This window comes from Cyprinus carpio, chromosome A15 (genome assembly GCF_018340385.1).
Source record: "Cyprinus carpio isolate SPL01 chromosome A15, ASM1834038v1, whole genome shotgun sequence".
Taxonomy (NCBI): domain Eukaryota; kingdom Metazoa; phylum Chordata; class Actinopteri; order Cypriniformes; family Cyprinidae; genus Cyprinus; species Cyprinus carpio.
The window spans coordinates 2,729,492-2,742,982 of NC_056586.1; the positions used below are offsets into that span (position 1 = coordinate 2,729,492).

Sequence of the window (13,491 nt, forward strand, 5' to 3'; positions counted from 1 at the left end):
CAGCGAAATGAGAAGAGTGATAGATACGCGGATTTGTGAGGGCAAGAGGTTTGCAAGTGTGTGAAAGTGCATGTGTTATTCTGTGACAAGTGCACAATATAGCATTGACTTGTCTGTTAGATGGTGATCCATTCAGTGCCATGTTCGCTGTTTGTGCACTGACCTAGAAATGGACTTGACTTGTCAACGCCACTGCAGACAGAATGGGAAAAAAGCCAATAAAAAATTGCATCTGTATATTTATTCAGTATGATTTTTTTTTTTTTTTTTTTATTATTATTAGTTGATGGAGACATGGTTGGTTGGCTACAGGGATGTGACTTGGGCTACATTCACAAAGCAGTCACATTCAAAAATACAGCTGTCAGGTCCTGCTTAAGACAGTTCATTTATATAAATTTGACTTACTATCTGTGAATTAAAAATCGAAGCAAAACTTTTTTTATGTTTTGTTTTTTGATTGTTGTGGGTTCCATATAGGTGGGTTTAATAATTATGTTTAATAATTATTATAATGTTTGTGGGTCAATCCTAACAAGTTTTAATGCAATTCACCAATAATCACACTATGAAAAATAGTAAATCGTATTTTTTTTTTTTTTTGTTGGAAGAAAAATAATTAATTAATAATATTATTTTTTTTTTATATGTGAAAAAAATATTATTATTATTATTATTATTATTATGTGTTTATTTTTTTGTTTTTATGCGTAAGGGTATAAAATGGATAAACAACTTCAAAATTCAGTTTCCACTTGTGGGTGGGAATGAAATACCCCTTTCCACTCATTGGTCAACCAAAGCTTAACCTGTGCCGTCATCAGTTCTTCCTTAGTTCTGTACAACACAATAATAGCCACCCATTGCTAATCAAAGGTGGCAATAAAGATTAAATTAAAATAATTTTCATCTCTGCCTTTATTGTTCAAAGTGTTAAAAGCAGAAACACAGCTGACTAATAGCCACCCAGCCTTAAATGAAATCAGATTTGAATGGATTAAATCTCTCAAGATCTAAAGAGGATGATTAATCAACGCCAGCACCAGCTGATCTTATGCTATATTATCACAGGGTTCCCAGACAGCAACATAGTGTTGGCCCAGATCCAGCCCACATCTGGCCCGCATGAAATCCATGCGGGCCAGATGTGGGCAGGATCTGGGCCGAAACTGCTTGCTGTCTGGGTTGGTTGTGCAAAACGTTAACATCAACTACTTCAGTGTTGTATTTCACTTTTCATCACTTAAAAAACTGTTAATTTAAACAGGTCAAGGATTTTTATATGAAAATTACAGACACTATTAAATAAACAGTAAAGGTGTTGATTACCAGGTTTCAGTTTTTCTGTGTACAGGATTGCTGATGACAGTGTACAACACATTGCAATAAAGAAGCCTTGGTGAGATGAAGGCAAGGATAATCGACAAATCCTTAAAAAGGCATTTGTGGCCTAATGTTTAGAAAGTTTGAACTTGTCGTGGGGTTGAGTCTCAGTACAAGCAGAAAATGTAGATGGGGGGAGTGAATGACCAGTGCTCTCTTCCACCCTCATTACCCACAACTGAGGTGCCCTTGAGCAAGGCACCAAACAGCCAGTTACTCTACAGGTGCCGCAGCAAAAATGGCTGCCCACTGCTCTGGATGTGTGTGTACTTGGATAAGTAAAATGCAGAGTACAAATTCCGTTTATGGAACACCATACTTGGCTAAACATCATGTCAGTTCCACTTTTATTAAAAAGAGAGCTAAGGTTTTACTTTAGGTACTGGCCTTGGTTGGAAAATGTGGTTCTTCAGCCCAACACATAATTCTTTTCCAAAACTTAGATCTGCATCAATAACCAGACCCAAGTTTTAAACAGAGGGATGACAACTGATGATATGGTATCCAAATTACTAGTGATATCAGAAACGCAAGGGAAGCCAAACATAACAATTTAAGTCTTGCTCACATTTAACTGGAGAAAATTTCTTGCTGTCCAGCATTCAGTATATTTCAAAAATATTAATAGGGCAGAGAAATGTACAACTTGGTATCTTCGGCATAACAATGATATGAAAACAAAATTTTCTCAAGATGAAACCCAAAGGGACCATATAAAATCTAAATAAAAAAGTCCCAAGAGGGAACCATGAGGTACCTCATACATGAGTGAGACAGAGAAAGAGAGAAACAGAATCTCCAAATGTAAACCTCAAAGTGGCAATCTAAATTCAAAAGAGGAGGTGGCCAAAAAGAGAAAAAACAACAAACAAACAAAAAACTAAGGCAGAGAAGATCACGGCTGCAGTCAGTTAAGGAAACAAACGGCAATTCACAATTCTACTAAAGGAAGCTGTACGTAGATTTCTCTTCAGTGTTTGAAACAATGCATAATGTTATTTTATAAGAAAAACTTTTAAATAAATTTAATATCAGTACCCTGCAAACAAGCCTGCACTGGTCCTTTATGGGCCCACTCTAGCCTGCTAGCATAAGGCCCCTGAGATTGAACCCCTTAGCACTGGCCCTGCACAGGCAACCCTCATTTAGCCTTCAGGAAGCCTTAACACTGTTTTATTGAAATTAAAATAGATGGAAGTCACCATTTAGGAAGTAAGCTCTTAATTTAGTTGGGCTTTTGACCCATGACCTTTTAACTTAAGCTTTTCTCTGGATGCTGTATCTGTGTGTTTCTAAAGCACATTTGTTACAGCAAAAGTTTGGAAAAGCAATCTGAGTAAAGGTCAAGAGCACAACTAAAGCAAACACTTAACTCTATAATGGTGACTTCAAACTTTATTATTTTCAAGAAAACAGCACTTAGGTTTCCTGGTATAATTCAAACGAAGTTTGTTTTCTTTCTTTGTTTGGGGGTAAAAAGAAGTTAAAAAAGGCTGAGCGATGGTATACTGTTAACGAACTTCCGACACCCCCGTGCTGCTGGAGGCGGGTTGTAGATTAATGTAAACATGCATCGTGACGCTTGCGCATATCCCCTAAACACAACAACGATGAAATTATGAGGTGTAGGCAATCTAGGAGTGAGACGGGCACCAATGGTCAGAATATTATAGACAAAAGAATAATGATTAGCAGCAGATCAGAGTCAAGTATCATGTTTGCAATACAAAAGAACCATAATCAGTCCTTTATGGGAAGTGTGAATGTCTCATAGTCTGTAAAACTTTAGCATGATGTGGAAAAAACATATTGGAGTCAGTTTGTTACTTTATTTTATTAGTGTTCATTTTTTATATTAATCTGGATAAATTGTTACACCTTTTTATATTTTATGTGGTGTCATGATTTACTTTTGATAAAAACAAAGGTTTATTATTGTATGTTCATTTGGCATTTCATTTATTGTATACCCTTTAAATTTGCTTATTGAAAGAACAACAGCAGCAGCAGCAGCAGTATGGTGTAACATTTATTTGAAACATGTATTTGGTACTTGATACCTTATATCTTTACTCTTTCCTTTCATTCTTTTCATGGCTTTGGAAAACTTGTCTCGGATGTTCCTCTGCGTTGCTTTTTGCATAACTCTGGGTCGTCGACACCATGCTTCGTTGCAATTTCTTTCTAGGAATTAATGCTTTTTTTGAATCTTTAAAGATTCTCTGTGAGCGATCCTACAGGTGCGGATATATCTGTGCCAGCTCAGCTATTCGACACTCCAGTGTATTCATGTTAAGGCCCCGATATACTTCAAACGAAGTTTGTTTTCGTTCTTCGTTTCGGGGCAAAAAGAAGTTCGAAAAGGCTGACCGACGGTATACTGTTAATGAACTTTCCAACACCCCCCGCTCTGCTGGAGGCAGGGTGTAGATTAATTTAAACGTGTCACGATGCTTGTGTGTATCCCCTAAACAAAACAACGACGAAATGAAGAAGTGTAGGCAATCTAGGTGTGAGACGGGACCCAATGGTCAGAATATTATAGACAAAAGAATAATGATTAGCAGCAGTTCAGAGTCAAGTATCATGTTTGCAATAGAAAAGAACCATAATCAGTCCTTTATGGGAAGTGTGAATGGCTCATAGTCTGAAAACTTTAGCATGATGTGGGCAAAAAAATATTGGAATCAGTTTGTTACTTTATTTTATTAGTGTTCATTTATTTTGTTAAACTGGATAAATTGTTTTGATAAAAACAAAGGTTTATTTTTGTATATTTGTTTGGCATTTCATTTAGGCTACTGTATACCCTTTTAATTCGCTTATTGAAAGAACAACAGCAGCAGTATGGTGTAACATTTATTTGAAACATGTATTTGGTACTTGCTACCTTATATCTTTACGCTTTCCTTTAATTTTTTTCATGGCTTTGGGAAACTTGTCTTGGATATTTCTCTGCGTTGCTTTTTGCATAATTCCGGGTCGTCGACACCAAGCTTCATTGCAATTTCTTTCTAGGAATGAAATACTGTCTCTACATCTTTAAAGTCTGTCCGCGAGCGATTGTACAGATGCGGATATATTTGTGCAGCTCAGCTATTTGACAATCCAGTGTATTCAGGAGATGTTGCTCTCCTGAATGACCTCCGCAGAATGAGGAACGAACAGAGAAAAAAAAAATTGCACGTCAAAGAAGGTGTAGTTTCAGAACACAACCCACCGATTGCATAACCTTCACATACCAATTAAATCTCAAAGGTGTTTAGGAGCCAAAGTGAACTCCCCCCAGAAAGTTCGCTTTGGTGAGCCGTTTCAAACTGTAAAAAGAACTCAAAACGAACTTTGTTTTAGCCTTATTTTGTTCGAAATGACGTCATAGTTCGTTCTTCCGATTTCATTTGAAGTATACCGTGGCCTTTACTAGTGACTAGGCCGGAGGTATTCTTTTTCTCTTGCCTGACCACCGTTGAATGAGAAAAGAACCGGGAAAAAATCGCACGTCAAAGATGGTTGAGTTTCAGTACACACCCACCAATTGCGTAACTGCCACGGACCAATAGAAACTCAAAAGTGTTTAGGAGACGAAACGAACTCCCCCAGAAAGTTTGCTTTGGTCAGCTGTTTTTCGAACTGCCAAAACGAACTCGAAATGAACTTCGTTTTGGCCTGATTTTGTTCGAAATAAAGTCATATCTGTTCATTCTTCGATTTCGTTTGAATTATATAGGGACTCTAAGAGAGGGCTGCTTGTGCAGGGCCAGTGCGTCCTGTGCTGGTAACCCTAAGTGGGCCCATACAGGGCCAGTGCAGGCTTGTTAGCGGGATCATGGCCTGTTCTTATGGCTTTTGGACTTTGTGACAGCTGAGCAGCAAAGGATCAGGATAAACAGACTCTTGCTGAATGCACTTCCTCCATGTATCTGTACCCCTCAGGTCCCCACGAGTTCTTTCATTGGTGGTAGGGCCCAGTAAGCCATCTCACCATTCCGCATACCATGCCGTATGGAGCACGCCGGTGCTAAGGTCTGACACACACCTCGATAGATGCAATCGCTCACCAAGTGCGTGTCCTATCATGGATTTTTTTCTTACTGTCTACAAATGAGCATTGAAGTTCTCAGGCTAATTTTCATGTTGTTAAATACGTAGATGACAGTTCTCCTCTCCTGCTCACAAGCTCCGAGTCTGACGATGGCCATGTACTTCTCATGAGTTTATCACATGGTGTGATGGAGCGGGGCTACAACTGAACATCTCTCAGACAAAGGAGGCGGTGAGTGTATTTACAACAAAATGCTTCCACGCTGATACCTGTGTTTATTCACCACACGAGGACTGATAGAGTAGAGGAGCACAAATATTGCAATTTAAAATAAAGGAGCGCTTCAAGGATTTACGAGAGAAGAAGCTCGATCGAGGTATCTGTGCACCTCGGGTCCCTGCAAGCTTTCTCAGAGGTGGTAGGGCCCAGTGAGCCATCTCACCATACCATGCCGTACGGTGCTGAGGCTGGAAGAACCTCGATTTATGCAATCACTCACCGAGATCGGGGGAAAGGGAACCGTAGTGCCTCAGATTGCACATGTGCCCAATTCCACCGTGATGTACTGGAGCATCTGCTGAACATGAGGAAATGGCTGTACACACTTGCCGATGGTACCAGAGTACTGGCGCTGAAGCGGGCGTGGCCTCGTCCTTTTTTGAAAAAAGAGGTGGCAGTGAAAAAGGGGTGGGCAGCGAAGGGTCAGGATGAAGGGAGTCTTACCGGACACACTTTGGATCTCCACAAGGTGTTGTCTTGTCATGGATTCCCTTCTTACTTTCTACAAATGAATGTTGAAGTTCTCTGGCTAATTTTCATGTTTTTAAATACATAGATAACACAGTTCTCCTCTCCTGCTCTCAAGCTCAGAGTCTGACGATGGCCATGTACTTCTCATGAGTTCATCACATGGTGTGATGGAGTGGGGCTGCAGCTGAACATCTCTCAGACAAAGGAGGCGGTGAGTGATTTTACTACAATACGCTCCCTCGCTTAGACCTGTGTCTATTCACCAGACGCGGGGCTGATAGAGTAGAGGAGCACAAATATCTCAATCAAAAAAGATGGAGCGCTTCATGGATTTGCGTGTCATCCTTTCGCAGGGGCCATGCTAATCTTCTCTGTATCGATCCAATTTTAGTATATGTGCCGCCGTAGCAAGCACAAGAGAGGCGGCCCGCTCAAGGTATGTGTACCCCTCGGGTCCGCGTGAGTCCTCTCAGAGGTGGTAGGGCCCAGTGAGCCATCTCACCACTTCGCATGCCGTTCCATACGGTTCTGAGGCCGGACGCACCCTGACTGATGCAATCGCTCACCGAGTTCGGGGGAGATGGGACGGTAGCGCCTCATGTTGCACATGTGCCAGATTTCACAGCGATGTACAGGAGCATCTGCTGAACATGAGGAAGCGGGTGGACGCACTTGCCGATGGTACCGGAGTACTGCGCTGAAGGGGGCTTTGGCCTTGTCCTTTTTTTTTTCAAAAAAGAGGTGGCAGTGAAGAAGTGGTGGGCAGCGAAGGGTCAGGATGAAGGGGGTCTTACCGGACGAACTTTGGATCTCCACGTGCTGATGTCTTGTCATGGATTCTCTTCTTACTTTCTACAGATGAGCGCTGAAGTTCTGGCGCTGAAGCGGGCGTGGCCTCGTCCTTTTTTGAAAAAAGAGGTGGCAGTGAAAAAGGGGTGGGCAGCAAAGGGTCAGGATGAAGGGAGTCTTAACCGGACACACTTTGGATCTCCACAAGGTGTTGTCTTGTCATGGATTCCCTTCTTACTTTCTACAAATGAATGTTGAAGTTCTCTGGCTAATTTTCATGTTTTTAAATACATAGATAACACAGTTCTCCTCTCCTGCTCTCAAGCTCAGAGTCTGACGATGGCCATGTACTTCTCATGAGTTCATCACATGGTGTGATGGAGCGGGGGCTGCAGCTGAACATCTCTCAGAGAAGGGAGGTGGTGAGTGATTTTACAACAAAACTCTCCCACGCTGAGACCTGTGTTTATTCCATCACCACACGAGGGCTGATAGAGTAGAGGAGCACAAATATCGCAATCAAAAAAGATGGAGCGCTTCACGGATTTGCGTGTCATCCTTTTGCAGGGGCCATGCTAATCTTCTCTGTATCGATCCAATTTTAGTATATGTGCCGCCGTAGCAAGCACAAGAGAGGCGGCCCGCTCGAGGTATGTGTACCTCTAGGGTCAGCGCGAGTCCTCTCAGAGGTGGTAGGGCCCAGTGAGCCATCTCACCACTTCGCATGCCGTGCCATACGGTTCTGAGGCCGGACGCACCCTGACTGATGCAATCGCTCACCGAGTTGGGGGGACAGGGGACGGTAGCGCCTCATGTTGCACATGTGCCAGATTTCACAGCGATGTACAGGAGCATCTGCTGAACATGAGGAAGCGGGTGGACGCACTTGCCGATGGTACCGGAGTACTGCGCTGAAGGGGCTTGGCCTTGTCCTTTTTTTTTTCAAAAAAGAGGTGGCAGTGAAGAAGTGGTGGGCAGCGAAGGGTCAGGATGAAGGGGGTCTTACCGGACGAACTTTGGATCTCCACGTGCTGATGTCTTGTCATGGATTCTCTTCTTACTTTCTACAGATGAGCGCTGAAGTTCTGGCGCTGAAGCGGGCGTGGCCTCGTCCTTTTTTGAAAAAGAGGTGCAGTGAAAAAGGGGTGGGCAGCAAAGGGTCAGGATGAAGGGAGTCTTACCGACACACTTTGGATCTCCACAAGGTGTTGTCTTGTCATGGATTCCCTTCTTACTTTCTACAAATGAATGTGAAGTTCTCTGGCTAATTTTTCATGTTTTTAAATACATAGATAACACAGTTCTCCTCTCCTGCTCTCAAGCTCAGAGTCTGACGATGGCCATGTACTTCTCATGAGTTCATCACATGGTGTGATGGAGCGGGCTGCAGCTGGACATCTCTCAGAGAAGGGAGGTGGTGAGTGATTTTACAACAAAACGCTCCCACGCTGAGACCTGTGTTTATTCACCACACGAGGCTGATAGAGTAGAGGAGCACAAATATGGCAATCAAAAAAGATGGAGCGCTTCACGGATTTGCGTGTCATCCTTTCGCATGGGCCATGCTAATCTTCTCTGTATCGATCCAATTTTAGCATATGTGCCGCCGTAGCAAGCACAAAGAGAGGCGGCCCGCTCGAGGGGGTATGTGTACCCCTCGGGTCCGCGCGAGTCCTCTCAGAGGGTGGTATGGCCCAGTGAGCCATCTCACCACTTCGCATGCCGTGCCATACGTTTCTGAGGCCGGACGCACCCTGACTGATGCAATCGCTCACCGAGTTCGGGGGACAGGGGACGGTAGCGCCTCATGTTGCACATGTGCCAGATTTCACAGCGATGTACAGGAGCATCTGCTGAACATGAGGAAGCGGGTGGACGCACTTGCCGATGGTACCGGAGTACTGCGCTGAAGGGGGCTTGGCCTTGTCCTTTTTTTTTTTTCAAAAAAGAGGGTGGCAGTGAAGAAGTGGTGGGCAGCGAAGGGTCAGGATGAAGGGGGTCTTACCGGACGAACTTTTGGATCTCCACGTGCTGATGTCTTGTCATGGATTCTCTTCTTACTTTCTACAGATGAGCGCTGAAGTTCTGGCGCTGAAGCGGGCGTGGCCTCGTCCTTTTTTGAAAAAAGAGGTGGCAGTGAAAAAGGGGTGGGCAGCAAAGGGTCAGGATGAAGGGAGTCTTACCGGACACACACTTTGGATCTCCACAAGGTGTTGTCTTGTCATGGATTCCCTTCTTACTTTCTACAAATGAATGTTGAAGTTCTCTGGCTAATTTTCATGTTTTTAAATACATAGATAACACAGTTCTCCTCTCCTGCTCTCAAGCTCAGAGTCTGACGATGGCCATGTACTTCTCATGAGTTCATCACATGGTGTGATGGAGCGGGGCTGCAGCTGAACATCTCTCAGAGAAGGGAGGTGGTGAGTGATTTTACAACAAAACGCTCCCACGCTGAGACCTGTGTTTATTCACCACACGAGGGCTGATAGAGTAGAGGAGCACAAATATCGCAATCAAAAAAGATGGAGCGCTTCACGGATTTGCGTGTCATCCTTTCGCAGGGGCCATGCTAATCTTCTCTGTATCGATCCAATTTTAGTATATGTGCCGCCGTAGCAAGCACAAGAGAGGCGGTCTGCTCGAGGTATGTGTACCCCTCGGGTCCGCGCGAGCCCTCTCAGAGGTGGTAGGGCCCAGTGAGCCATCTCACCACTTCGCATGCCGTGCCATACGGTTCTGAGGCCGGACGCACCCTGACTGATGCAATCGCTCACCGAGATTTGGGGGACAGGGGACGGTAGCGCCTCATGTTGCACATGTGCCAGATTTCACAGCGATGTACAGGACCATCTGCTGAACATGAGGAAGCGGGTGGACGCACTTGCCGATGGTACCGGAGTACTGCGCTGAAGGGGGCTTGGCCTTGTCCTTGTCCTTTTTTTTTCAAAAAAGAGGTGGCAGTGAAGAAGTGGTGGGCAGCGAAGGGTCAGGATGAAGGGGGTCTTACCGGACGAACTTTGGATCTCTCCACGTGCTGATGTCTTGTCATGGATTCTCTTCTTACTTTCTACAGATGAGCGCTGAAGTTCTGGCGCTGAAGGGGGCGTGGCCTTGTCCTTTTATCGAAAGAAGAGGTGGCGGTAAAGAATTGGTGGGCAGCGAAGGGGCCAGGACGAAGGGCGTCTTACCGGACGCACTTTGCATCTCCACAAGACGGTGTCCTGTCATGGATCCTCTTCTCACATTCTGCAAATGAGCGTTGAAGTTCTCTGGCTCATTTTCGAGTTGTCAAATATGCAGGTGACCCAGGTCTCCTCTCCCTGCTCTCAAGCTCCGAGTCTGACGATGGCCATGTAGTTCTCATGAGTTCATCACATGGTGTGATGGAGCGGGGCCGCAGCCGAGCATCTCTCAGACAAAGGAGGCGGTGATTGATTTTACAACATAAAGCTCCCTCGCTGAGACCTGTGTCTATTCACCAGACGAGGGGCTGATAGAGTAGAGGAGCACAAATATCTCAATCAAAAAAGATGGAGCGCTTTACGGATTTGCGTGTCATCCTTGCGCTACCGCCGAGCTGATCTTCGGTTCTAATTCTGTTTCAACTGTTCTAATTTGTGTGCACGCTGATTGGCGCGCACGCTTTGAGTGTGATTGGTCCTTAGGGATGTTCTAATTTACGTGCACCACAATTGGTCCGATTGCGCAGATCGCTATTTGTCCATTTTTGATGTTTCAATTTGCGTTCATGCTGATTGGCCGTGTGGGCGGGTCCAAAGACTGCGCGTTTTAACGAAAGGTTGAGAGGGGCGTCAGTACTGTACAGTGGCTTCGTTGTGTGTCAGCATCAGTTGTTGGATTATTGCCATTGCTTTTTACATCGACAAATTTACATTGATATTCATATTCGCCATTTCTACGCATCAGGTAAGGGCGATCGAGTATTAACTTACGTGTACTTTGGTTACTGTAAGTACTGTAAGCGATGTAAAAAAGTCAGTTTCTTCTGTAATTGTTCTTCGTTGAAGCGTCACTTTTTTCGTTAAGGAATTATGAATTAGTTTTGGTAAGTACAGTAGTTCGAGCATCCTTATTGACAAGTAAAACTGGTGTTAATGTAGTAAACGTTTAGTTTTATGGTGTTTTTTTGCCAGACGGGACGTTTTTTATTATGACTACCATCGTGGTTTTACTTCCCATTTTATGGTTAAGGTATTGTTACTGTACTAAAACAGTGGCACGTAACTGTGGTTTTACTACAATACCTCAGTTCAGCTTACTAGAGTAAAACCATGATATACTTACATTAAGCTTTTCTCTTTGTGTCACATGTACTGCATGAAATTAATGATGAAGTTTAATTTATAATAGGGCTGTCAAATGATTAATCACGATTAATCACATCCAAAATAAAAGTTTTGTTTACATAATATATGTGTGTATACTGTGTATATTTATATATAAATACACACACATGCATGTATATATTTAAGAAAATAAAGACATATGTTATGTTTATATATTAAATATATTTATATATAATATAAAAATATAAGAATATAAATATATAAATGTATATACATGTAAATATTTTCTAAATATATAATTTATGTGTGTGTATTTAGACATAATAAATATACCCTGTACACATAAATATATTATCGTAAACAAACTTTTATTTTGGATGTGATTAATCGTGATTAATCATTTGACAGCCCTAGTTTATAATGAAGTTCAAGGTAAAGTTTACTGTATGTCAGTGTCTTTTGTCACTTGTTGCAAGAGTGCAGGTAACATCAGGGTGTTAAAGTGACCCCCTGCAGTGCCATGTGCCACCCTGGGGTGGGTGGGGGGGGACAAACATGAAAGGTCATGGGGTTCCGACACAGCCGAGCAGGTGTCTGTTTGACCCTTTGTTCTTCTGAACTTCTGGACTTGGAAAGATTTGGATCTACTGTAGATTACACACTTTTTTATTCTTTGTCTTTGCAATGCTTGATGTATTGAATAGCTAGATCACACTAGTGTAGTATTTGTGTGTTTTAACAGTGCTGTGCCTTATGTTTTTCTCTTTGCCTTATAGAACATGGATTTCAAACCAACTTCCGTAGGAGGCCTCTGGTGAGCTTACGCTCAAGCCATCAGCTGAGGCAGCAGCCCTGGCCGCTGCCTACAGGAAAAACCCCATACCCTGGACGGTCATGGGGCCTGCTGCCAGGGTCAAGGAGGAGGCCATGGCTCGTGTGGCTGCTGCTGGAGGGGATACTGGAAATTTGCAGCTAGTGCTAAGCGAGAGCGCCCTGCAGTTTGGCCAGTACCGTGGGAAAACCTTTTAAATGGTTGCTGTCTATGATGTATGTTGGATATGCAGCCATGGTGCTGGCCCCTCATCGGGCAGGAGTGGGAGCGTGGAGGCTTTGTCCCACGGCTTGCAGTAATGGGCAACCAAAGATGCGTTGCTTGCATAATGCGGGCCTGTTGTTCCGGATGTTCATGGCCAGCCATACAAGAGCGAGCAAGTTCGAGAGGGTGTCCTGGACAACGGGCCAGGAGGACAGCTCCTCATCGGGTTTGGAAATTTTTGCCTTTACCTTCATTTTGCAGATGTACTTGATGGAAGGGCTTGTACAGTGGGAATGAAGGCTCGTGCGGTTGCTGCCGTTGAGGTGGAGGCAGAAAGGATATCTGCTACGTGGGCAACTGCAGCAGTACGCCACATCCTGACCAGCAATTTCATGGCATTAATTTTGGCAAGGACTACACACTCAAAAAAATGTCTTCACTTTTGCCATTTTACTCAATCCGTATCATTTTTGTAATTACTAAAAAATATAAATAACATCTGAACTTATTTTAAATCTAGTTCATTCAACAAGAAAGTGTGTATTGTCAGCTTTACTTAAAAAATATTGGGTTGTCAGGCCAACATAAATTGTCAAGTCACACCCGCTGCAAGCCTGCTAGTCGGGAGGAGCCATCAGATGCTGATTTGCTTGCTGCAGCTACTTACACTACTCTGAGGTTCGATCGGGTGAGTGAGACATCGTTATGAATGGGTTTACATAGTTGTGTTTTGTTTTCAGAATACTGTTGTGCAAAATATAACATGTTTTGTGATTCTGTATTATCAACTTTCAGATGATGGTTTTTGGAAACAGTAAGGTGGGAGGGTGTATTACACCTTCTGATCCATTCAACCAAGCCCTGGCTTTGTTTTTGTACACTCTCTTGCCTTAGTATTATTATTATTTTTTTTTGCTTTTTAAATTCCAGTACGCGCAATTCCCTTTAGACTTTTTTCCACAGCCGTGAAATTTTTCTTCTCGTCTTTGAGCATCTAAATTTTTTCACCCAATGCTGAAAGGAACGCCAATTGTTTGTCATAGTCAGCTTATCTGTTTTTTGCACATCTTTCATCTCTATATTTGGTGCATTTTCCAATCATTAACTCTAACAACTACTACTAATGTTTAACATTACTTTTAACATCTAGCAGTAGTAAATAGTAGCTGTATTAATCTTAT

The 13,491-nt window shown here is 43.2% G+C and overlaps 4 non-coding genes across 4 annotated transcripts; all 4 read right to left on the reverse strand.

The window, feature by feature from the left end:
* Positions 1-6,483: 6,483 nt before the first annotated feature.
* Positions 6,484-6,590, reverse strand: LOC122147904. The gene has a single exon (XR_006161902.1). It is a non-coding gene; the product is annotated as a U6 spliceosomal RNA (small nuclear RNA).
* An 896-nt stretch (positions 6,591-7,486) lies between these two features.
* Positions 7,487-7,593, reverse strand: LOC122147881. Its single transcript, XR_006161879.1, has one exon. It is a non-coding gene; the product is annotated as a U6 spliceosomal RNA (small nuclear RNA).
* Positions 7,594-8,476: 883 nt separating this feature from the next.
* On the reverse strand, positions 8,477-8,583 carry LOC122147911. The gene has a single exon (XR_006161909.1). It is a non-coding gene; the product is annotated as a U6 spliceosomal RNA (small nuclear RNA).
* Positions 8,584-9,483: 900 nt separating this feature from the next.
* On the reverse strand, positions 9,484-9,590 carry LOC122147902. Its single transcript, XR_006161900.1, has one exon. It is a non-coding gene; the product is annotated as a U6 spliceosomal RNA (small nuclear RNA).
* Between the last annotated feature and the right edge of the window lie 3,901 nt (positions 9,591-13,491).